Below are 27,943 nucleotides of genomic sequence, written 5' to 3'. Positions count from 1 at the left end.
CCCTCCTCCCCTCTCCTCCTTTATATATGGAGGCGGGGCACCTCTAGGAACATCAATTGTTCTTAGTCGTGTGTGGTGCCCCCTCCACCGTTTACTCCTCCAGTCATATTGTCGTAGTGCTTAGGCGAAGCCCTGCACGGATCACATCACCATCACCGTCATCACGCCATCATGCTGACGGAACTCATCTACTCCTTCGACCCTCAACTGAATCAAGAGTTCGAGGGACGTCATCGAGCTGAACATGTGCAGAACTCAGAGGTTCCGTACGTTTGGTGCTTGATCTGTTGAATCGAGAAGACGTTCGACTACATCAACCATGTTAAGATAATGCTTCCACTTCCGGTCTACGAGGGTACGTGGACACACTCTTCCCCTCTCGTTGCTATGCATCTCCTAGATAGATCTTGCGTGAGCGTAGGATTTTTTTTTAAAATTCCATGCTACGTTTCCCAACAGTGGCATCCGAGCCAGGTCTATGCATAGATGATATGCACGAGTAGAACACAAAGAGTTGTGGGCAGTGATCGTCATACTGCTTTCCGGCAATGTCTTATTTTGATTCGGCGGTATTGTTGGATGAAGCGGCCCGGACCAACCTTACATGACTGCGTTCATGAGACCGGTTCCACCGACAGACATGCAACTAGTTTTGCATAAAGGTGGATGGCGGGTGTCTGTTTCTCCAACTTTAGTTGAATCGAATTTGACTGCGCCCGGTCCTTGTGAAGGTTAAAACAGCAAGCTTGATAAATCACCGTTATGGTTTTTGTGTCGTAGGTAAGTACGGTTCATGCTAGAAGCCCGTAGCAGCCACGTAAAACTTGCAACAACAAAGTAGAGGACGTCTAACTTGTTTTTGCAGGGCATGTTGTGATGTGATATGGTCAAGACATGATGTGATATATGTTGTTGTATGAGATGATCATGTTTTGTAAAAGTTATCGGTAACTGGCAGGAGCCATATGGTTGTCGCTTTATTGTATGAAATACAAACGCCATGTAATTGCTTTACTTTATCACTAAGCAGTGGCGATAGTTGTAGAAGCAATAGGTGGCGAGACGACAACGACACTACGATGGAGATCAAGGTGTCAAGCCGGTGACGATGGAGATCATGACGTTGCTTTGGTGATGGAGATCAAAAGCACAAGATGATGATGGCCATATCATGTAACATATTTTGATTGCATGTGATCTTTATCTTTTATGCATCTTATTTTGCTTAGTATGGCAGTAGCATTATAAGATGATCCCTTACTAAAAATTTCAAGCTATAAGTGTTTTCCCCGAGTATGCACCGTTGCGAAAGTTCTTCGTGCTGAGACACCACGTGATGATCGGGTGTGACAAGCTCTACGTTCAAATACAACGGGTGCAAGCCAGTTTTGCACATGCATAATACTCGGGTTAAACTTGACGAGCCTAGCATATACAGATATGGCCTTGGAACACTGGAGACCAAAAGGTTGAACGTGAATCATATAGTGGATATGATCAACATAGAGATGTTCACCATTGATGACTACTCCATCTCACGTGATGAACGAACATGGTTTAGTTGATTTGGATCACGTATCATTTAGATGACTTGAGGGATGTCTATCTAAGTGGGAGTTCTTAAGTAATATGATTAATTGAACTTAATTTATCATGAACTTAGTCTTGATAGTTTTTTTGCATATCTATGTTGTAGATCAATGGCTCGTGCTACCATTCCCTTGAATTTTAATACGTTCCTAGAGAAAGCTAAGTTGAAAGATGATGGTAGCAACTACACGGACTGGGTCCATAACTTGAGGATTATCCTCATTGCCGCACAGAAGAATTATGTCCTTGATGCACCACTAGGTGTACCACCTACCCCAGCAACTGCAGACATTGTGAATGCCTGGCAGTCGCGTGTTGATGACTACTCATTAGTTAAGTGTGCCATGCTTTACGGCTTAGAACCGGGACTTCAAAGACGTTTTGAATGTCATGGACCATATGAGATGTTCTAGGAGTTGAAGTTAATATTTCAAGCAAATGCCCGAGTTGAGAGATATGAAGTCTCCAACAAGTTCTATAGCTGCAAGATGGAGGAGAATAGTTATGTTAGTGAGCACATAGTCAGAATGTCTGGTTACCATAATCACTTGACTCAGCTGGGAGTTAATCTTCCAGATGATTGTGTCATTGAGAGTTCTTCAATCACTGCCACCAAGCTACAAAGGCTTCATGATGAACTACAATATGTCAGGGATGGAAAAGACTATTCCCGAGCTCTTCGCAATGCTAAAGGCTGTGGAGGTAGAAATCAAGAAGGGGCATCATGTTTTGATGGTTAACAAGACCACTAGTTTCAAGAAGAAGGGAAGGGTAAAAAGAAGGGAATCTTCAAGAAGAATGACAAGCAAGTTGTCACTCCCAAGAAGAAACCCAAAGCTGGACCTAAGCCTGAAACTGAGTGCTTCTACTGCAAAGGGACTGGTCATTGGAAGCGGAACTGCCCCAAGTATTTGGCGGATAAGAAGGATGGCAAAGTGAAGACATGTATATTTGATATACATGTTATTGATGTGTAGCTTACTAATTCTCGTAGTAGTGCCTGGGTATTTGATACCGGTTCGGTTGCTCATATTTGTAACTCGAAGCAGGGACTATGGATTAAACGAAGATTGGCTAAGGACGAGGTGACGATGCGCGTCGGGAATGGTTCCAAGGTCGATGTGATCGCCGTCGGCATGTGTCGGGGAAGTGACACCTATGAGATCACGTGGACCCCTTCTACGGTTGGCAGGGAGAGAGGGGTGCGCAAAGGGAAGGTCCAACAATCAGCATGATGGATTTTTACCCAGGTTCAGGCCGTTGAGAAGCGTAAAACCCTAGTCCTGCTTGGAGTGTATGTTTAGTGTTCTTGGACTTCGACTAGTTGCGATGCATGCCCAGTCCAAAAAGTTCGAATCCTTCTCCAGTATGCCTTGGGCCTCCTTTTATATGTCAAAGGGGTCGCCACAGTGGCACACAGGAGGTGTAAAGTAGCTACAGTGCATATGTTTATCACTGAGGTTGGTGGACAAACGCATTAAATGCACTGCTTATGTGCCCCCCTAACTTTATCGGGGACGGAAACAGAACTCGTCCTGTCCGTCGCCTCCTCACCCCGTCTCGACACGCATCCAAGATGACGTGGCATGCAACACCAAGTTGACTAGCTAGCCGCTGCGCTGGAGTGGTGGCAGGATCTTCACGAAGATCTGCATGCCACCACGCAAGTGCTTGCCTAGTTGGTAGGCTGGTCGCTGTGCTAGAACGGTCGCAGGGTGGCGGAACCTTGTCGTGCATGAACCTCATGGTGGCTTTGCAGTCGTCCCCAGCAAGAGTCTTGCCGGGGCCTCGCGGTCGTCCCTGGCAAGAGCCTTGTTGGGGACTTCGTCCTCTGGTCTTCATGAAGATCTGCATGCCGCCAGTCTTCACAAGGATCTGCATGCTACTACGCATGTGCCCCTGAGTCTTAGTCTTGACGTTGTCGATAGTGTTAGAGCTCTCAACCTCAAGGGCGGTGGTCCTGTCAGTGCTTCGCAAGCCGTCCCGACAAGGATCTTGCCGGGGGTTCGCGAGCCGCCCCGACAAGGATCTTTCCAGGGGTCTACCTTGTCTTCTACTCTCTGTTTACTGGTTTGGATGCTGCCTTGGTCGTCTTGTATTTTGCCTTCAACTGCCCCGTCAAGCCTTGCCACATGTGCGTCTACAACTTCCCGTGCACAAGTAAGGTGTACAAAAGGGCCCAGACTTATGTACACTGACAACATGCTACCTCTACATCTACCTTCGGGATTAGTTTTAGACCTGAATAATTGTTATTTGGTGCCAGCATTGAGCATGAACATTATATCTGGATCTTGTTTAGTGTGAGATGGTTATTCATTTAAATCAGAGAATAATGGTTGTTCTATTTATATGAGTAATATCTTTTATGGTCATGCACCCTTGAAGAGTGGTCTATTTCTATTGAATCTAGATCATGATGATACACATATTCATAATATTGATGCCAAAAGATGCAAAGTTGATAATAATAATGCAACCTATTTGTGGCACTATCATTTAGGTCATATCAGTGTAAAGCGCATGAAGAAACTCCATAAAGATGGACTTTTGGAATCACTTGATTATGAATCATTTGATACTTGTGAACCATGCCTTATGGGCAAGATGACTAAAACTCTGTTCTCTGGAACAATGGAACGAGCTAATGACTTATTGGAAATAATACATACTGATGTATGCGGTCCGATGAGTGTTGAGGCTCGTGGCAGGTATCGTTATTTTCTGACCTTCACAGATGATTTAAACAAATACGGAGATATCTACTTAATGAAACACAAGTCTGAAACATTTGAAAAGTTCAAAGAATTTCAGAGTGAAGTGGAGAATCATCGTAACAAGAAAATAAAGTTTTTATGATCTGATCGTGGAGGAGAATATTTGAGTTACGAGTTTTGCCTTCATTTAAAACAATGTGGAATAGTTTCATAGCTCACACCACCTGGAACACCACAGCATAATGGTGTGTCCGAACGTTGTAACCACACTTTATTAGATATGGTGCATTCTATGATGTCTCTTACTGATTTACCACTATCGTTTTGGGGTTATGCATTCGAGACAACTGCATTCACTTTAAACAGGGCACCGTCAAAATCCGTCAAGACGACACCGTATGAAGTATGGTTTGGCAACAAACCTAAGCTGTCATTTCTTAAATTTTGATGTGATGCTTATGTCAAAAGGCTTTAGCCTGATAAGCTCGAATCCATATCAGAGAAGTGCGTCTTCATAGGATACCCTAAGGAAACAATTGGGTACACCTTCTACCACAAGTCTGAAGGCAAGATTTTTGTTGCTAAGAACGGAACCTTTCTAGAGAAGGAGTTTTTCTCGAAATAAGTGAGTGGGCGGAAAGTAGAACTTAATGAGGTAATTGTACCTACTCTCAATTTGGAAAGTAGCTCATCTGAGAAATCTGTTCTCGTGATGCCTACACCAACTGGAGAGGAAGCTAATTATAAAGATCATGAAACTTCAGAACAAGTTGCTACAGAACCTTGTAGGTCAAACATAGCACGATCCGCACCAGAGTGGTATGGTAATCCTGTTCTGGAGGTCATGTTACTTGACCATAACGAACCTACGAACTATGAAGAAGCTATGATGAGCCCAGATTCCGATAAATGGCTTGAGGCCATGAAATCTGAGATAGGATCCATGTATGAGAACAAAGTGTGGACTTTGGTGGATCTGCCCGATTATCGGCAACCCATAGAGAATAAATGGACCTTCAAGAAGAAGACTGACGCTCATGGTAACATTACTGTCTATAAAGCTCGACTTGTTGCAAACGGTTTTCGACAAGTTCCAGGAGTTGACTACGATGAGACTTTCTCACCCGTAGCAATGCTTAAGTCTGTCTGAGTCATGTTAGCAATTGCCACATTTTATGATTGTGAAATCTGGCAAATGGATGTCAAAAATGCATTCCTTAATGGATTTCTTAAAGAAGAGTTGTATATGATGCAACCAGAAGGTTTTGTCGATCCTAAAGGTGCTAACAAAGTGTGCAAGCCCCAGCGATCCATTTATGGACTGGTGCAAGCATCCCGGAGTTGGAGTATACGCTTTGATGAGGTGATCGAAGCATATGGTTTAATACAGACTTTTGGAGAAGCTTGTATTTACAAGAAAGTGAGTGGGAGCTCTATAGCATTTCTAATATTATATGTGGATGACATACTGTTGATTGGAAATTATGTAGAATTTCTGAATAGCATAAAAGGATAGTTGAGTAAGAGTTTTTCAATGAAAGACCTCGGTGAAGCTGCTTATATATTGGGCATCAAGATCTATAGAGATAGATCAAGACGCTTGATAGGACTTTCACAAAGCACATACCTTGATAAAGTTTTGAAGAAGTTCAAAATGGATCAGTCAAAGAAAGGGTTCTTGCCTGTGTTACAAGGTGTGAAGTTGAGTCAGACTCAATGCCCGATCACTGAAGAAGATAGAGAGAAAATGAAAGTCATTCCCTAAGCCTCAGCCATAGGTTCTATCATGTATGCTATGCTGTGTACCAGACCTGATGTGTGCCTTTCAATTAGTTTAGTAGGGAGGTACCAAAGTAATCCAGGAGTGGATCACTGGACAGCGGTCAAGAACATCCTAAAGTACCTGAAAAGGACTAAGGATATGTTTCTCGTTTATGAATGACAAAGAGCTTGTCGTAAGTGGTTACGTCGATGCTAGCTTTGACACTGATCCAGATGACTCTAAGTCACAAACCGGATACATATTTTTATTGAATGGTGGAGTTGTCAGTTGGTGCAGTTCCAAGCAGAGCATCGTGGTAGGATCTACGTGTGAAGCAGAGTACATAACTGCTTCAGAAGCAGCAAATGAAGGACTTTGGATGAAGGAGTTCATATCCGATCTATGTGTAATACCTAGTGCATCGGGTCCAATGAAAATCTTTTGTGACAATACTGGAGCAATTGCCTTGGCGAAGGAATCCAGATTTCACAAAAAGACCAACACATCAAGAGATGCTTCAACTCCATCCGAGATTTGGTCAAGCAGGGAGACATAGAGATTGCAACATACATACGGATCTGAATGTGGCAGACCCATTGACTAAGCCTCTTCCATGAGCAAAACATGCTCAGCACCAAGACTCCATGGGTGTTAGATCCATTACAATGTAATCTAGATTATCAACTCTAGTGCAAGTGGGAGATTGAAGGAAATATGCCCTAGAGGCAATAATAAAGTTGTTATTTTATATTTCCTTATTCATGATAAATGTTTATTTTCATCTAGAATTGTATTAACCAGAAACTTGATACATGTGTGAATACATAGACAAAACACTATGTCCCTAGTATGCCTCTACTAGATTAGCTCGTTGATCAAAGATGGTTAAGTTTCCTAACCATGGACATGAGTTGTCATTTGATAAACGGGTTCACATCATTAGTGGAATGATGTGATGGACAAGACCCATCCGTTAGCTTAGCATAATGATCGTTCAGTTTTATTGCTACTACTTTTTTCATGTCAAATATATATTCCTCTGACTATGAGATTATGCAACTCCCGGACACTGGAGGAATTCCTTGTGTGCTATCAAACGTCATAACGTAACTGGGTGATTATAAAGATGCTCTAGAGGTGTCTCCGAAGGTGTTTGCTGGGTTGGCATAGATCAAGATTAGGATTTGTCACTCCGAGTATTGGGGAGGTATCTCTGGGCCCTCTTGGTACTGCACATCATATGAAGCCTTGCAAGCAATGTGACTAATGTGTTAGTTGTGGGATGATGCACTACAGAACCAGTAAAGAGACTTGCTGATAACGAGATTGAACTAGGTATGAAGATACCAACAATCGAATCTCGGGCAAGTAACATACGGATGACAAAGGGAATACCATATGTTGATATTGCGGTTCGACCGATAAAGATCTTCATAGAATATGTGGGTACCAATATGAGCATCCAAGTTTCGCTATTGGTTATTGACCGGATAGGTGTCTCGGTCATGTCTACACAGTTCTCGAACCCGTAGGGTCTGCACACTTAACGTTCAATGACGATATGTATTATATGAGTTATGTGTTTTGGTGACCGAAGGTTGTTCAGAGTATTGGATGAGATCACAGACATGACGAGGAGTCTTGAAATGATTGAGAGGTAAAGATTGATGTATTGGAAGGTGGTATTCGGACACCGGAATGGTTCCGGAGTGTTTCAAGAATTTACCGGAGTACCGAGGGGTTACCGGAACCCCCAGGGGAAGTAATGGTCCTTATGGGCCATAGGGGAGAGGCAAGGCAGGGGAGGGGGCGCGGCTGTTGGGGAACGTAGTAATTTCAAAAAATTTCCAACGCACATGCAAGATCATGGTGATGGCTTAGCAACGAGAGGGGAGAGTGTTGTCCACGTACCCTCGTAGACCGTAAGCGGAAGCGTTATCACAACACGGTTGATGTAGTCGTACGTCTTCACGACTCGACCGATCCAAGCACCGATCGTACGGCACCTCCGTGTTCAGCACATGTTCAGCTCGATGACGTTCCCCGGGCTTCAATCCAGTGAAGTGTCGGGGATGAGTTCCGTCAGCACGACGGCGTGGTGACGATGATGATGTTCTACCGGCGCAGGGCTTCGCCTAAACTCCATGACGATATGACTGAGGTGGAATATGGTGGAGGGGGGCACCGCACACGGCTAAGGAACGATCCGTAGATCAACTTGTGTCTATGGGGTGCTCCCTGCCCCCGTATATAAAGGAGTGGAGGAGGGGAGGGCCGGCACTCTCTATGGCGCGCCCTAGGGGAGTCCTACTCCCACCGGGAGTAGGATTCCCCCTTTCCTAGTCCAACTAGGTGTCCTTCCAAGTAGTAGGAGTAGGAGACAAGGAAGGGGAAGAGGGAAGAGAAGGAAGAAGGGGGCGCCGCCCCTCCCCATAGTCCAATTCGGACTAGTCAACGGGGGGGCGCGCGGCCTGCCTCTCCCTCTCCCCTAAAGCCCAATAAGGCCCATATACTTCTTCCCCGTATTCCCGTAACTCCCCGGTACTCCGAAAAATACCCGAATCACTCGGAACCTTTCCGAACTCCGAATATAGTCGTCCAATATATCGATCTTTACGTCTCGACCATTTCGAGACTCCTCGTCATGTCCCCGATCTCATCCGGGATTCTGAACTCCTTCGGTACATCAAAACTCATAAACTCATAATAAAACTGTCATCGTAACGTTAAGCGTGCGGACCCTACGGGTTCGAGAACTATGAAGACATGACCTAGAACTATTCTCGGTCAATAACCAATAGCGGAACCTGGATGTTCATATTGGTTCCTACATATTCTACGAAGATCTTTATCGGTCAAACCGCATAACAACATACGTTGTTCCCTTTGTCATCGGTATGTTACTTGCCCGAGATTCGATCGTCGGTATCCAATACCTAGTTCAATCTCGTTACCGGCAAGTGTCTTTACTCGTTCTGTAATACATCATCCCACAACTAACTCATTAGTTGCAGGCTTAAGTGATGTGTATTACCGAGAGGGCCCAGAGATACCTCTCCGACAATCGGAGTGACAAAAACTAATCTCGAAATACGCCAACCCAACATGTACCTTCGGAGACAACTGTAGAGCACCTTTATAATCACCCAGTTACGTTGTGACGTTTGGTAGCACACAAAGTGTTCCTCCGGTAAACGGGAGTTGCATAATCTCATAGTTGTAGGAACTTTGTATAAGTCATGAAGAAAGCAATAGCAACATACTAAACGATCAAGTGCTAGGCTAACGGAATGGGTCAAGTCAATCACATCATTCTCCTAATGATGTGATCCCGTTAATCAAATGACAACCCATGTCTATGGTTAGGAAACATAACCATCTTTGATTAATGGGCTAGTCAAGTAGAGGCATACTAGTGACATTATGTTTGTCTATGTATTCACACATGTATCATGTTTTCGGTTAATACAATTCTAGCATGAATAATAAACATTTATCATGATATAAGGAAATAAATACTAACTTTATTATTGCCTCTAGGGCATATTTCCTTCAGTCTCCCACTTGCACTAGAGTCAATAATATAGTTCACATCGCCATGTGATTTAACATCAATATTCATATCTGTATATGATTAACACCCATAGTTCACATCGTCATGTGACCAACACCCAAAGGGTTTACTAGAGTCAATAATCTCGTTCACATCGCTATGTGATTAACATCCAAAGAGTACTAAGGTATGATCATGTTTTGCTTGTGAGAGAAGTTTAGTCAACGGGTCTGTCACATACAGAGCCGTATGTATTTTGCAAATATTCTATGTGTACAATGCTCTGCACGGAGCTACTCTAGCTAATTGCTCCCACTTTCAATATGTATCCAGATTGAGACTTAGAGTCATCTGGATCAGTGCCAAAACTTGTATCGACGTAACCCTTTATGATGAACCTTTTTGTCACCTCCATAATCGAGAAATATATCCTTATTCCACTAAGGATAATTTTGGCCAATGTCCAGTGATCTACTCCTAGATCACTATTGTACTCCCTTGCCAAACCAGGGCAGAGTATACAATAGGTCTGGTCCATAGCATGGCATACTTTTATAGAACCTATGACTGATGCATAGGGAATGACTTTCATTCTCTTTCTATTTTCTGCCGTGGTCGGGATTTGAGTCTTACTCAATTTCATACCTTTGCAACACAGGCAAGAACTCTTTCTTTGACTGTTCCATTTTGAACTACTTCAAAATCTTGTCAAGGTATGTACTCATTGAAAAATCTTATCAAGCGTCTTGATCTATCTCTATAGATCTTGATGCTCAATGTGTAAGCAGCTTCACCAAGGTCTTTCTTTGAAAAACTCCTTTCAAACACTCCTTTATGCTTTCCAGAAAAATTCTACATTATTTCTGATCAACAATATGTCATTCACATATACTTATCAGAAATGCTGTAGTGTCCCACTCACTTTCTTGTAAATACAGGCTTCACCGCAAGTCTGTATTAAAACTATATGCTTTGATCAACTTATCAAAGCGTATATTCCAACTCCGAGATGCTTGCACCAGTCCATTTATGGATCGCTGGAGCTTGCACATTTTGTTAGCACCTTTCGGATCGACAAAACCTTTTGGTTGCATCATATACAACTCTTCTTTAAAAAGTCCATTAAGGAATGCAGTTTTGACATCCATTTGCCAGATTTCACAAAATGTGGCAATTGCTAACATGATTCAGACAGACTTAAGCATAGATACGAGTGAAAAACTCTCATCGTAGTCAACACCTTGAACTTGTCAAAAACCTTTTGCGACAATTCTAGCTTTGTAGATAGTAACACTATCAGCGTCCGTCTTCCTCTTGAAGATCCATTTAATCTCAATGTCTCGCCGATCATTGGGCAAGTCAATCAAAGTCTATACTTTGTTTTCATACATGAATCTTATCTCAGATCTCATGGCCTCAAGCCATTTTGCGGAATCTGGGCTCATCATCGCTTCCTCATAGTTCGTATGTTCATCATGGTCTAGTAACATGACTTCCAGAACAGGATTACCGTACCACTCTGGTGCGGACCGTACTCTGGAAGACCTACGAGGTTCTGTAGTAACTTGATCTGAAGTTTCATGATCATCATCATTAGCTTCCTCACTAATTGGTGTAGAAATCACTGGAACTGATTTCAGTGATGAACAATTTTCCAATTCGGGAGAAGGTACAGTTACCTCACCAAGTTCTACTTTTCTCCCACTCACTTCTTTCTAGAGAAACTCCTTCTCTAGAAAGGATCCATTTTTAGCAACGAATATCTTGCCTTCGGATCTATGATAGAAGGTGTACCCAACAATTTCCTTTGGGTATTCTATGAAGACGTACTTCTCCGATTTGGGTTCGAGCTTATCAGGATGAAACTTTTTCACATAAGCATCGCAACTCCAAACTTTAAGAAACGACAACTTGGGTTTCTTGCTAAAGCACAGTTCATATGGTGTCGTCTCAACGGATTTAGATGGTGCCCTTTTAACGTGAATGCAGCTGTCTCTAATGCATAACCAAAAACAATAGTGGTAAATCAGTAAGAGACATCATAGATCGCACTATATCTAATAAAGTGCGGTTACGATGTTTGGACACACCATAACGTTGTGGTGTTCCAGGTGGCGTGAGCTATGAAACTATTCCACATTGTTTTAATTGAATACCAAACTCGTAACTCAAATATTCGTCTCCGCGATCAGATCGCAGAAACTTTATTTTCTTGTTACGATGATTTTTCCACTTCACTCTGAAATTCTTTGAACCTTTCAACTATTTCAGACTTATGTTTCATCAAGTAGATATACCCATATCTGCTCAAATCATCTTCTGAAGGTCGGAAAATAACGATACTTACCACGAGCATCAACACTCATTGGATCGCATACATTGGTATGTATTATTTCCAATAAGTCAGTAGCTTGTTCCATTGTTCCGGAGAACAGAGTTTTAGTCATCTTGCCCAAAAAGCATGGTTCGCAAGCATCAAATGATTCATAATCAAGTGATTCCAAAAACCCATCAGCATGGAGTTCCATCATGCGCTTTACACCGATATGACCCAAACGGCAGTGCCACAAATAAGTTGCACTATCATTATTAACTTTGCATCTTTTGGCATCAATATTATGAACATGTGTATCACTACGATCGAGATCCAACAAACTATTTTCATTGGGTGAATAACCATTGAAGGTTTTATTCATTTAAACAGAACAACAATTATTCTCTGATTTTAAATGAATAACTATATTGCAATAAACATGATCAAATCATATTCATACTCAACGCAAACGCCAAATAACATTTATTTAGATTTAACACTAATCCCGAAAGTATAGGGAGTGTGTGATGATGATCGTATCAATCTTGGAACTACTTCCAACACTCATCGTCACTTCCCCTTCAACTAGTCTTTGTTTATTCTGTAACTCCTGTTTCGAGTTACTAATCTTAGTAACCGAACAAGTATCAAATACTCAGGGGCTACTATAAACACTAGTAAAGCACACATCAATAACATGTATATCAAATATACCTTGTTCACTTTGCCATCCTTTTTATCCACCAAATTTTTGGAGTATTTCCACTTCCAGTGACCATTTCCTTTGCAGTAGAAGCACTCAGTTTTAGGCTTTAGGTTCAGCTTTGGGCTTCTTCGCGGGAGTGACAACTTACTTGTCTTTCTACTTGAAGTTCCCTTTCTTTCCCTTTGCCCTTTTCTTGAAACTAGTGGTCTTGTCAATCATCAACACTTGATGCTCTTTCTTGATTTCTACCTTCGTCGATTTCAGCATCACGAAGAGCTCGGGAATCGTTTTCGTCATCCCTTGCATTATAGTTCATCACGAAGTTCTACTAACTTGGTGGTGGTGACTAGAGAATTCTGTCAATCACTATCTTATCTGGAAGATTAACTCCCACTTGATTCAAGCGATTGTAGTACCCAGACAATCTGAGCACATGCTCACTAGTTGAGCGATTCTCCTCCATCTTTTAGCTATAGAACTTGTTGGAGACTTCATATCTCTCAACTTGGGTATTTGCTTGAAATATTAACTTCAATTCCTAGAACATCTCATATGGTCCATGACGTTCAAAACGTCTTTGAAGTCCCGATTCTAAGCCATAAAGCATGGTGCACAAAACTATCAAGTAGTCATCATATTGAGCTAGCCAAATGTTCATAACGTCTGCATCTGCTCCTGCAATAGGTCTGTCACCTAGCGGTGCATTAGGGACATAATTCTTCTATGCAGCAATGAGGATAAACCTCAAATCACGGATCCAATCCGTATCATTGCTACTAACATCTTTCAATACAATTTTCTCTAGGAACATATTAAAATAAATATATGAAAGCAACAACGCAAGCTATTGATCTACAAAATAATTTGCAAAATACTACCAGGACTAACTTCATGATAAATTAAAGTTCAATTAATCATATTACTAAAGAACTCCCACTTAGATAGACATCCCTCTAATCCTCTAAGTGATTACGTGATCCATATCAACTACACCATGTCCGATCATCACGTGAGATGGAGTAGTTTCAACGGTGAACATCACTATGTTGATCATATCTACTATATGATTCACGCTCGACCTTTCGGTCTCCGTGTTCCGAGGCCATATCTGTATATGCTAGGCTCGTCAAGTTTAACCTGAGTATTCCGCGTGTGCAACTGTTTTGCACCCGTTGTATTTGAACGTAGAGCCTATCACACCCGATCATCACGTGGTGTCTCAGCACGAAGAACTTTCGCAACGGTGCATACTCAGGGAGAACACTTCTTGATAATTAGTGAGAGATCATCTTATAATGCTACCGTCAAACAAAACAGAATAAGATGTATAATAGATAAACATCATATGCAATCAAAATATGTGACATGATATGACCATGATCATCTTGCGCCTTTGATCTCCATCTCCAAAGTACTGTCATGATCTCTATCGTTACTGGCACGACACCATGATCTTCATCATCTTGATCTATATCAATGTGTCGTCACATGGTCGTCTCGCCAACTATTGCTCTTGCAACTATTGCTATCGCATAGCGATAAAGTAAAGCAATTATTTGGCACTTGCATCTTATGCAACAAAGAGACAACCATAGGGCTTCTGCCAGTTGCCGATAACTTCAACAAAACATGATCATCTCATACAACAACTTATATCTCATCACATCTTGACCATATCACATCACAACATGCCCTGCAAAAACAAGTTAGACGTCCTCTACTTTGTTGTTGCAAATTTTACGTGGCTGCTACGGGCTGAGCAAGAACCGATCTTACCTACGCATCAAAACCACAACGATAGTTTGTCAAGTTAGTGCCGTTTTAACCTTCGCAAGGACCGGGTGTAGCCACACTCGGTTCAACTAAAGTTGGAGAAACAGACACCCGCTAGTCACCTGTGTGCGAAGCACGGCGGTAAAACCAGTCTCGCGTAATGTCGGTCCGGGCCGCTTCATCCAACAATACCGCTGAACCAAAGTATGACATGCTGGTAAGCAGTATGACTTGTATCGCCCACAACTCACTTGTGTTATACTCGTGCATATAACATCAACGCATAAAACCTAGGCTCGGATGCCACTGTTGGGGAACGTAGTAATTTCAAAAAAATTCCTACGCACATGCAAGATCATGGTGATGGCATAGCAACGAGAGGGGAGAGTGTTGTCCACGTACCCTCGTAGACCGTAAGCGGAAGCGTTATCACAACGCGGTTGATGTAGTCGTACGTCTTCACGACTCGACCAATCCAAGCACCGAACGTACGGCACCTGCGTGTTCAGCACACGTTCAGCTCGACGACGTTCCCCAGGCTTCAATCCAGCGAAGTGTCGGGGATGAGTTCTGTCAGCACGACGGTGTGGTGACGATGATGATGTTCTACCGGAGCAGGGCTTCGCCTAAACTCTGCGACGATATGACCGAGGTGGAATATGGTGGAGGGGGGCACCGCACACGGCTAAGGAACGATCCGTAGATCAACTTGTGTCTATGGGGTGTCCCCTGCCCCCGTATATAAAGGAGTGGAGGAGGGGAGGGCCAGCCCTCTCTATGGCGCGCCCTAGGGGAGTCCTACTCCCACCGGGAGTAGGATTCCCCCTTTCCTAGTCCAACTAGGTGTCCTTCCAAGTAGTAGGAGTAGGAGACAAGGAAGGGGAAGAGGGAAGAGAAGGAAGGAGGGGGCGCCGCCCCTCCCCTTAGTGCAATTCGGACTAGTCAATGGGGGGGCGCGCGGCCTGCCTCTCCCTCTCCCCTAAAGCCCAATAAGGCCCATATACTTCTTCCCCGTATTCCCGTAACTCCCCGGTACTCCGAAAAATACCCGAATCACTCGGAACCTTTCCGAACTCCGAATATAGTTGTCCAATATATCGATCTTTACGTCTCGACCATTTCGAGACTCCTCGTCATGTCCCCGATCTCATCCGGGACTCCAAACTCCTTCGGTACATCAAAACTCATAAACTCATAATAAAACTATCATCGTAACGTTAAGCGTGCGGACCCTACGGGTTCGAGAACTATGTAGACATGACCTAGAACTATTCTCGGTCAATAACCAATAGCGGAACCTGGATGTTCATATTGGTTCCTACATATTCTACGAAGATCTTTATCGGTCAAACCGCATAACAACATACGTTGTTCCCTTTGTCATCGGTATGTTACTTGCCCGAGATTCGATCGTCGGTATCCAATACCTAGTTCAATCTCGTTACCGGCAAGTCTTTTTACTCGTTCTGTAATACATCATCCCACAACTAACTCATTAGTTGCAATGCTTGCAAGGTTTAAGTGATGTGTATTACCGAGAGGGCCCAGAGATACCTCTCCGACAATCGGAGTGACAAAAACTAATCTCGAAATACGCCAACCCAACATGTACCTTCGGAGACAACTGTAGAGCACCTTTATAATCACCCAGTTACCTTGTGACGTTTGGTAGCACACAAAGTGTTCCTCCGGTAAACGGGAGTTGCATAATCTCATAGTTGTAGGAACTTTGTATAAGTCATGAAGAAAGCAATAGCAACATACTAAACGATCAAGTGCTAGGCTAACGGAATGGGTCAAGTCAATCACATCATTCTCCTAATGATGTGATCACGTTAATCAAATGACAACCCATGTCTATGGTTAGGAAACATAACCATCTTTGATTAATGAGCTAGTCAAGTAGAGGCATACTAGTGACATTATGTTTGTCTATGTATTCACACATGTATCATGTTTCCGGTTAATACAATTCTAGCATGAATAATAAACATTTATCATGATATAAGGAAATAAATAATAACTTTATTATTGCCTCTAGGGCATATTTCCTTCAGCGGCCCCCTTTCCCTCTCCCTCTCCCTCTCCCTCTCCCTCTCCCTCTCCTTCCCTTTTCCCCCTCCGTTAGAAGGAGGGGGTGCGACTAGGACTAGTAGTCCTAGTAGGACTCCCCCCACTTGGGTGCGCCCTAGGTCAACCCTCCTCTTCTCTCCTCCTGTATATACGGGGGCGGGGCGGGGGCACCTCTAGGAACATCAATTGTTCTTAGCCGTGTGCGGTGCCCCCCTCCACCGTTTACTCCTCTAGTCATATTGTCGTAGTGCTTAGGCGAAGCCCTACGCGGATCACATCACCATCACCGTCACCACGCTGTCGTGCTGACGGAACTCATCTACTCTTTCGACCCTCTACTGGATCAAGAGTTCGAGGGACATCATCGAGCTGAACGTGTGCAGAACTCGGAGGTGCCATACGTTCGGTGCTTGATCGGTTGAATCGAGAAGACGTTCGACTATATCAACCGCGTTAAGCTAACGCTTCCGCTTTCGAGCTATGAGGGTACGTGGACACACTCTTCTCCTCTTATTGCTATGCATCTCCTAGATAGATCTTGCATGAGCGTAGCTTTTTTTTGAAATTGCATGCTATGTTTCCCAACAATTTCATATTTTCTTGCTGCATCCATGTTTTGGAGCGTTTGTAGTTATGTTTTGATTGCATTTGCATCAATGCCATGTTAACTTGTTTAGCTCATATCTTCTAGACCGTAGCTCCGAGTTAAATGATTTACATATGTAACTTGACTAGAAAAACGTTTAGATTGTCATGGAGCATGTTAACTTGCTATTTAACAATTTTAACATACTGTTTTGTTCAGATCAGGACCAACTCGAAATTTGCATATGGGGACTTTCTGGAATTGTTATGTGATGTTTTCGGTCTCATTTAAACTTGCTTGATGTGGGGTTCTTTCATGCATCATCTTTGCCATGAGTAACAACATTTAATCTTGTCATGCATAATACGTGGTTGTGCATCATGTCTTGTTTATGCTTGTGTGTTTACCGTGTTGCTGGCTTCTTCCCGGTTGTGCTTCTTCTCGATATCCCCAGTTTCGTTGCGATTGTGAGGATTCGTTCAACTACGTTGGTTCGTCTACTTCATGGACTCGATCTTCTTTCAAGGGGGATTTTAGGCAACATGATCATTACCTTCGATATCACCACTATCTTTGCTTGCTAGTTGTCTCGATGCTATCGCTATGTCGTGCTACCTAGCACTTGTTTGTCAAGCCTCCCAAATTGCCATGATAAACCTCTAACCCTTTTCACCATCCCAGCAAACCGTTGTTTGTCTATGTTACCGCTTGCTCGGCCCCTCTTATAGTGTTGCTAGTTGCAGGTGCAGTCATAGGTTGTTCCATGTTGGGACATGGATATCATGGGATATCACAATATCTCTTATTTAATTAATGCATCTATATACTTGGTAAAGGGTGGAAGGCTCGGCCTCTTGCCTGGTATTTTGTTCCACTCTTGCTGCCCTAGTTTCCGTCATACCGGTTTTGTATTCCTTGATGAGCGCTACTAACACATGTGGGTGTATGGGAACCCCCTGACCAATCGCTTAGGAAAGAACTCTTCCAGCAAGGCCCAACTTGGTTTTAAAATTTTCCAACATAATAATATTGATAATAATAAATTGACGCATAGGGAGTTATCGCTACCTGAGGATGCTTAATTCAACATAATACAGGTGGGATAGTGCTGATGGTGCTAGTCCAAACTAGAGCATTGTGCGGGGCCACCCCTTGGCAACTTGGGGTATTTGGCACCTGTACGCATAGCTTATCCGGTCATGCCCTGAGAACGAGACACGCGGCTCCTATCAGGATTTGTCGGCACATCGGGCGGTCTTGCTGGTTTAGTTTTTACCTTTAGCGAGAGGCAGGTCCTGGAATTCCTTATCATAAGCATCAGTTTATTCATGGTGTGAGAAATGTACCATCGGAGGCGTGTGGTAATTTATAATGGACCACTTGGAGCACCCCTGCAGGGTTAAATCTTTTCGACAGTCATGCCCGCGGTTATGTGGCGTCTTGGAAATTTATAATATCCGGTTGTAGAGAACTTGACACCAGATCTGGAATAAAATATGCTAACCGCGTGCGTAATCGTGACGGTCTCTTTTCGTGGGAGTTCGGGAAGAGAACACGGTGGCAGGATGGCCTCGGCTTGCGCCGGCGCGGATGTTAGAGGTGGTGGCGCACGCGAGATCTGAGGTTGCTCCTGGTCCATCCGTGTGTAGTTGCCATATTATTGGAGTGGCTGGAGGTTGTGACCACGCGGTCTGGAGTCAGTGTGCTGGCGGATGCATGCGGTGCCAGTGGCCCTTGGTCGTGCTGCCATGGATGGAGGTCCAAAGTTGCGATTTTTCTTGGTTGTTTGGGAGTTGAAAGTTGGGTTGCGTTCCCTTGGCCGTGTTGGGTCGATGTGTTGCATGGTTATGGCCACGATGGCGAGGTGTTGCGGCGGCAGCAGAGCGGCCTTTCATGGATAGTGTGCCTCATTCCGGCGAGGAGTGTGGAGATGTGCGACACAAATGAAAATCTTACCCGCATTTGGTCGGGGTTGGGGGCGATGGCGCCTATAGGTGTCACTACTCTCCTTGGAGGCGTCGCTAAGGTGTGTCGGCATCTCCTCCTCCTAACTTGGATGGTTGTCTCCGGGAAAAAGCCTTGGTTCGTCTCAGATCTGCGATGGCGGTGTCTTGGCGCCATCCCTCTCTTGGGAGCATCGGGTGTGGAGACATGGCCTGGAGGTTCGTTGTGTGGTTTCTTCGATGCTCGCTGCTGGTCCGATTATATCTTCTTTGGTGCTATATATGCAGGCGCCGGTGAATCTAAGACGATGGCTGTCTCATGACCGACCGAGTCCTGCCACCCACTCGTCATCTCCTTTTAGGCATTTTAGGGTGATTGGTGTGTCGGCAAGGGGAGTCCGGTGGTAGTTGTTGCTCTTCGAGGTGACCAGTGTTTGGTTGAGACGCGGCTTTGTTGTTGTTCTTAGGGAAAGTTTTTTTTGCGTTGTGTTTGTAATTTGTGTGGTGGCTTTACTTCGGATTAGCTGAGATGTAGAGTCTATACTATGCTTGTTGTTCACAACAAGTAGTGGTCTCTTATAATTGTCTTTTGCCTTCTATAAAAATATGGCACGCCTTTGGCGTACGCTCGAAAAAACATTGCAAGTAATCTTTAGCACAAAATAACCTCTTCCGAACTTCCCGAGCTGGCAGCGTCTGCCTATGTGCCAGCATGCAACGTCAAACCGTCGGACATTTCTAGAAATGCCATTAACCCTGGCATTTCTTACCTGCATATATAAGTGGCGACGGGGCCGCGGGTGGGGCCTAGTCCACCCGTGGCCCCACAGCAGGTTTGTCTGCCCCATCTTGCATGAAGAATAGAGGCGACACCCTCTCTCCCCTCTTTGCCAAATCTTCCCCAGATGCACTCGTTTGACTACCAAATTCGTGGATCTAAGCTTCCCTTTTTGACTATAAACAGTAGGGTAAAACCCCACTACAACTTTTATTAATAAATGCAGAAACAAAAAGATGTCTTAAGGGCTTGAGGTAAGCCCAAAAAAGAAAGAAACAAAAAGAACTAAAGATACTAAAAAAAGATCTAATAATAAAAGAACTAAAAGCCTCTAAAACAACAAGTAGCTCAATTCCAACCAAGCAGAGCATTTCACTTCATATTTCTTCTTCATCTTGTACTTGAGGAGTTTTAGTTCCTCTGTGAATATGAATTTCCAGCCTTGAAATGATGGTGTGATGTTCTCAAAAATTTTGTTGTTTCTTGATATCCATATGGCCCATGATCCCAATATAATTATCTCCATGAAGAACGGGCAGTTGAGCTTGTCTTTAAGATCTTGATACGCCTCCAGTACTAATAAGTTTGGGCTTCTGGTTGGGCATATGAAATCCCAACATCTGATAGCAAGAGGACACCCCCAAAAAAGGTGATGCAATGTTTCTTCCTACTGGCAATCCCTCACTGCACAATATACGCTTCCAATACAATTTTTTTCCTTCTTAAAAGGTTCCTTGTATTTACTCTATCATGGAGTAGCATCCAGAAAAATACTTTGTGTTTGGGTTGACATGAGCTTTTACAAATCTAGTTGAAATGAGGTGGAGTTTGCTTGTGACCAATCAAAACATTGTATGCTTTAATGGAAGAATAAAATTCATTACCCCATATGTAACTCCAAGTATCCATTGCATCCAAGTAATCAGATTGCCTTAAAGAGATGCATATGTCTTCCATTTGTAAGAACTCCTCATATGCTTGTGTAGTCAGAGGCAGGTGGAATAGGTCTTGAAGATATTCAGTATTTATCACTTGTTGCACACTAGTGAGTGGATCTCTAGCAAAGGAGTAAATATGATCAAATTTGTGCTTGAGAACAAATTGGTGCCACATATCATCCCAAAAAAGAAGCACTTCTGCCATCACCCACATTGCACCTGGCTATGGCTTTAAACTGATCAATACGGGCCAGGTTTGATTTCCACCAGAAGGAACCCACTTTCTGATCTCCAGGGAGTTGCCCATTGCTGTAATAAGTTTCCCAAATGAGATTCACCCAAGGAACATCATGTCTATTATAGAATTTGTGCAAGTTTTTCATGAGCAAAGTCTTGTTTTGTGTAAATATATCTATGACTCCCAAACCACCCTGATTTTTTGGTCTGCACACAGCAGTCCATGCCACCAGTGCTGGTCTTCGATCTCCCATGTCAGGACTTCTCCAAAGGCAATGCCTCAAATATTTAATGATCTGTTGTTTAATACTGATAGGGATATCCAAACAGCACATGAAATAAGCTGCTAGGGATGCCAGGACAGATTTAACTAACAACACATTTCCTGCTTGAGTCATATAAGTAGAGATCCCAACGATTCTCTTAGCAATTTTGTTGACTAGAGGCAAACACTGCTCCACGGTTGGTTTATAAATCCCCAATGGAAGTCCCAGACAAGTAAAAGGAAACTGTCCCCTGGCACATTGCAGAGTGTTTGTGAAAATGCTAACTCTGTCTTCTGCAATATTTATGGGCACCATGATTGATTTCCCATAATTTACCTTTAATCCAATAGTTGATGCAAAGGTGTTTAATAGAGCTTTGAGGCAGATTAGTTTTCTAGCATTAGCTTGCATCAGGACCAAAGTATCATCTGCACACTGAACTATTCGGAAGTCTGGGCAAGAATTAACCTGAATTGGTGGAGTAATACGATTTCTTCTCATAGCTTTGTTCAGAATTGATTGAAGAATATCAGCTGCCAACACAAAAATTAAAGGTGACAGAGGATCCCCTTGCGTGACTTCTCTTCTGCAATAGAATTTCTTCCCAGGGACACCATTTAACATGACAGCTGATGAGGCAGATGTGAAAAGTAATTGCATCCAAGATATCCACTTCTCCCCAAATACCTTTACTCTGAGAATGTCAAATATAGCCCAATGTTCAATAGTGTCAGAGGCCTTTTCAAAATCCAGCTTGATAACTAGCATTTCTTCTTTTGATCTATGACAATGATGAATATATTCATAAGCCCAACCAAGACAATCTTGAATCACTCTGTTATTTAGAAATCCATACTGATTGATGTGCACCATTTTGAGGATCACTTTTTGGATCCTATTTGCCAGTAGTTTTGTAATAATTTTGAGCACTCCATTAAGCAATGAAATAGGTCTAAAATCATTAGGAGAAACTGACACTTCCTTTTTTGGGATGAGTGTGATGAATGAAGTGTTTATGCTCTCAAGGTTAACATTACCAGCATGAAAGGCCATAATAAGTGCAATAACACCCTCTTTGATTATATCCCAACAAGCTTTAAGAAACTCATTATTAAATCCATCAGGACCTAGTGATTTATTAGTGGGTAAGTTCTTCAGAACCTCATCAATTTCCTCCCGAGTAAAAGGCTTTTCAAGATCTTTAAAGAGTTGAGGATCCACTCTGTTGTCATATAAATATTTTAGATCAAAGTGCATGGTATGGCCATTGGAATGACCTAATCTCTTTTTGATAGCCTCCCAAAGAATTACAGCTTTTCCTTCATGGTCAGTGATTTCCACTTGGTCCTCATTCAGGAGCACGGCAATTTTGTTATGTCTGTGATTAATTGAAGCGTTTGTATGGAAGAATTTGGTGTTCTCATCTCCAAATTTCACACCCTTGATTTTGCCTCTCTGCTTCCAATAGATCTTCTGATTGCTGAGAACTGTCAATGAGAATTCTTTCAATAAAGTTCTGCAATTGCTCTCAAACAAGGTGAGGTCTCTGTATTCCTCCAAGAAGTCCCACATGTAGATACATTCATTTAGTTCCTCAATCTGCTTTTTAAGACAAGACAAACTTTTTTCCCAAAGCTTTAGTGCTCTTCTCAAAATTTTGAACTTGGCATTAATTTTCTTGGCTGGGTCTGTAAAACCAACAGGGATATTCCAGGCTGCTAGAACAATATCTTTAAAGGAGCTGTGTTTTAACCAATAATTCTCAAATCTGAAAACCTTTGACTTGGGAATGCTTGTGACAACTTTAATGACACAGGGTAGACGATCTGAAACTGGTTTTGCTAATGGAAGGGCAGTGGTGTCAGGAAAGCTTGTCATCCAGGCTGCAGAAGTAAAAAAACCAGTCCAATTTTTCAAACAGTGGGTTGTCTTGCATATTGCTCCAGCTGAATTGTCTACCCTTAAGAGGGAGTTCAATTAACCCCAAGTTTCTAATAGCTTCATTCAATAGTAGCATCTAATTGACATCCCCCCCAGGTCTGTTCCTATCATCAGGTGATCTAATGAAATTAAAATCCCCCATGACTATCGAGTCCACATCATCTGACATTTGAATATTACTGAACCAATCAATGAATTCCACTTTTTCTTCAGAGTTGCAGATCCCATAGATGTTGGTGAGAATCCAAGATTTTAAAGTGGTGTTACAAGTGAACTGCAAGGTTAAAGAGAATTTAGTCTGTAAGAGCATTTCACCAGAAAAGAGTGATCCATTCCAAGCAGTAAGGATATCTCCAGAAGCCCCAATTGATGGCAAGTATTCAAATTTGTTGAATCTCTGTGGACAAAAGTTGTGAACATATGGAAGGTCAAAGATTTCTCTTTTTGTTTCTTTAATGCATAGGATACCAACAACACTTTCCTCAACTTTTTGTCTAATAGATAGCCATTTCTCTGGTGCATTCAAACCCCTTACATTCCAATTCAAAATATTCCAGGATATGTTTCTACTCATTATAAAGCAGTCGGAGTTTAATCTGATATACCAGGAACCATCTCCTGATATAAAAACCAAGCCGAGTTGTATACACACCACTAGAAATTGCACATCTGTGGAGCATTGTATGTTCAAGTAGGCAATTACAAGTAAAGAGATGAATGCTCAGCCATAAAATGAGAAGATGTGACACAACATTTCCAAAGTAACGCAGTGCAATTCCAACGTCCTCAAACAAGCAACAGGTCCAAGTTACAACCTTTATAAACAAAAGACCATGATTCAAAAGGGTCCACCAAGTCTCATAATAAGATATCCAACAAGTTCTGAAGACATTAACCACAACATACATGTTGGTACCACCAAACATACTAGGCATTATAATAATTGCTACCCTGTGACTACTACTAAGTGGAGATCACATCATTGCACAATCTTGGAGGGGTTTGTAGCTCCAGTGGCCTTGGAAACCTTGGCCACATCCTCCCGACCTTTCTTCTTGGGCCTTTTAGAAAGCTTCTCCTGTAGTTCTTCCTCAGATACCTTGTAGAAAGCTTTTGTCAGGTTTTTGACCACTTTATTTTGCACAATTGGAGGTATAGGTAAGCAAGTTTTAGCATCACATGATTTCCTTCTATAACCATTATTATATTTATTAATTATATCACTTCTTCTTACCTCAGTTTACGCCAGAGGTTCATTGTCCCTCCTTTTCTTTGAGACAGCTTCTCCAGGAGGCAGGATTATCACCTTATTAGGAGACACTTGCTTTAAAGGGCTTCCAGCTCCACTAGAATTGTGAGCAGTAGGGCTAATGCCCTCATTTTCCTTGCCAAGCCCATCATAATCTCTTTGCAACTTGGTGCTTGAGTAGTAGCACATCCATCAGGTATAAGAAACAAAATAGTTTCTTCAGATTCACAATTAGCAGTAAACATATTCCACAGTTCAGATTTTAGCAGGTGCATTGTCCAGCCAAATTTGTTAGGAGTCAGAAGCAAGTGAATTATGAAGTTGAACCAACTTACTGAAATGTCAATTTTGAAAGTGTTAGCTTCTCCCTGAGTAGCTGGAGCAAAGTGCCGAATCCATAAGTCCAGACCTTCTTCAGAAATCAAACGACCCCATCAATAATATCCAAAGTATGAGGAACAAGTTTCTGAATGTCAAACAAGTTGAGAGAGTTTGGAAAAGAAATACCCTCCATACCTCGCTTATTTAAACCAGAAGATGTGCCAACCTGGGGAATAGGAACATCTTCGTTGCCTTTAATATCAGCCCTGTTTGCTAAGTCATGGCATTGCTCTGGCTCTTGGGAAGCAACCACAGAATCAGCCACCAAAGGAATGTCATTGATGTTATTAGCAAGATTATCACTACCATTACTAAACTCTACTTGTGGCATAGCAGGTTCAGGTAAACCCCCCTCACCAAGGGCTTTCACAAAAGGCTCCACAAGAGCAGGTTGATGAGCAGGAACCACAGGCACTTGAATATTCAGTTCCCCTTGCTGCTGAAAAGCATCTTGGTTATTATTTGCTAACTGAGCATCATCCTCTTCCTCATCTGCATGATAAGCAAGTAGGATATTTTGTAGTCCCATGCCCAAATGATTTGTAGGTGCTCCCTGATTAACCTCCTCACTAGTAGTGTGAGTATTAGACCAGATCCCATCAGACAGATACATTGTGGTTGTAATGCTTCTATTGGGAGCACCATCCTCCTGGAGAATTAGCATTTCTGCTTGCTGCTGTGGTGGCACCTTATTGTTGGCTTGAGGAAAAGCCAGTGTCCTTGCTCTTCCTGATCCTCCCAGGCATCCCAATCATCATTCTGAGCTGGCTCATTATTAAGAGGCACTGCATGAAAACCTGGGAAGTCATTGGCATGCTGAGGCACTGGGTGTGGGTCCACTCTAGGAGGTGGAATAGGATCCTCATCAGCAGGCCCCCCACCCACCATTTCTTCTAAAAGGACCTCCACTAAACATGTCCATGATTCCTCTTCAAAACACTCTCCTTCAGACCATCTAATCCTTTTTGGGATATCAATGAGATCAGTCACTCTGGCCTTCACTAAAATCTTTCCTCTCAAAGCATCCTTCCTTTCGCAGCTTATAATTCTACCCCACTTAGCAATGGCAGTAGCAATATCTTCAGTGTTATAGTAGTCAAAAGGAACTCCAACAAAAAGTAACCAGCAGGTTCTATTGAAATGAATCCAACGCTAGTTCCTGCCCTCATTGTGCTTAATGAATGAGATAAAAACATCTCCAAATGGGTGCGAGCTCTGTCTGATAAGCCGGTCTCTATCTCTAACATGCATAAACTGGACATAAGCTTCACCGAAAGGACATGGCTGGATTTCCCTGAACGCTACTTGCTCCACACCTTGAAAAAACTCCTCAAGAACCTCTCTGACATTAGGGAAAAATACCTCATTTGGATGTGGATGAATAGTTGCAATCACCCAATCCTCGTGCCTTCTTGGTCTGTGTGGCAAGATTGCCCTGGAAACCCCCCTACGCCCTTCGACTTCAAGAATCTGAAAACCATGGGGGACAAAGGGAATAGGGTCTATTAGAATGTTGGCCATTGGTGTCACTTCCGGGGTGCGGACCACCAACGCCTGCACCGGCAATGACAAAGAATACGGTAAGCTTGTCGAGGTGGAAGCAGAGTTGGTAAGAGCAGAGGAATGCGAGGAGGCAGGTAGTGGTCTCGGCTGGAAATTTGGAAATAGGTCCTTGACCAGCTCCTTAAATGACGAGACCTTGCTAATCGGGATAGCTGGCCCACCACATTTAAACCAAGCCTCCACCGCACCCTTGGCCCAAGCCTGATCAGGTGGACAAGGAAACGAGCTAAACTAAATAAAAGGCCACAACCCAAGAAGATTAGGAACCATGCAGTTACGTGCGACGTGCCCATGACCACCGCATGCATAACACATAATGTACGTGCCAGGATTTGCATGTTGAGGAGCCTGGGTCTGGTTATGAGACATATTTAAATCAGAATTAACAGAGATCAGATTCAAAGCCTCCCCTTGATTCTCTCCAACTTGAATGGGCCCCGATAACTGCTCAAATACCGATCTGCCATCTCTGACCACTAAGATGTAGCTCCGACGATCACCGGAGTTGCTTGACACAGCTTTGCCATGTCGGCCAACCAAGGTCCACTCATTATCAAGCTCTTTGTAGTAATAAACTTGTTCCCTAAGCCATTGCGGACCTCCAAAGTTCCACAAGCTAAAAACCACCTCAAAATCTTTTTCAACAATTCTACCCGCATTGTAGATCTCAAAACCAACATACTTTGAAGCAACTGAAAACTTGAAAGTCCTATCCCTCAAAAGATGAACCCTAAAGTCTTGAGCATATCCACCAAACATAGCAAGGAGGGAAACACTAACCGTGTGCACGTCAAGCTTGAAAGTTGATCGACAGAAGGAAACCACCAAGATGAATTCCCGTTGACAAAAACCAGGTGAAAACACAACTGGGTTCCCAAACTTGGATCTCATATCTGCTTGAAACTTTCTGCCAAGATCAAAGTTGAGGGCAAAGGGAGCCATCATGAGGGTATGGTGGCTGCCGTGGCCGGAGTGGCCGCCGACAGGAGGGGGAGGGTGGTGGCCGCCGGGGCCGGAGTGGGCACCGGTACAAAATTGCCTTGGAGTCGCCTAGGAGCCTAGGAGCCCCATTTGTCCGTGGAAGCAAGTTTCTCTTGCTACCTATCTAAGCTTCCCTGAGTTGATTGAGGTATTCTTTCTCTATTCCTCCAAATTTTTCTATCAAAACTTACTATGTTAGTTGTATTTTTGGTATTTGATGGAACCCTAAGATTAGTTTTTTATAATTGGTTTGAAAATATTGTTTGGGATATGTTTGGTTGAGATGCAATATTTAGTTGTTGTGGTAATGTATTTGGTATTGTGTACTAATGGATTTAGAGAGAGAAAATATAAACATTGTGTATGCATGTATTTTTTGGTGAAACATGTATGCACGTGACATTAAACATAATTTTTATAGGGGTTGTGTATATGCTTGTGACTTTAGATAGAATTTCAAATGTATATTGTTAATGTGTACTCATGGCCATCATGAGAAAATTTATAGTGATTGTATATGTATGTATGTATGTATGTATGTATGTATGTATGTGAATGTGGTGAAAAGTTTTAAGCATTGTGCACAATGCAA

The sequence above is a fragment of the Triticum dicoccoides genome, chromosome 2B, assembly GCF_002162155.2.
Source record: "Triticum dicoccoides isolate Atlit2015 ecotype Zavitan chromosome 2B, WEW_v2.0, whole genome shotgun sequence".
Classification (NCBI taxonomy): domain Eukaryota; kingdom Viridiplantae; phylum Streptophyta; class Magnoliopsida; order Poales; family Poaceae; genus Triticum; species Triticum dicoccoides.
Note: the sequence above shows the minus strand (reverse complement) of the source record.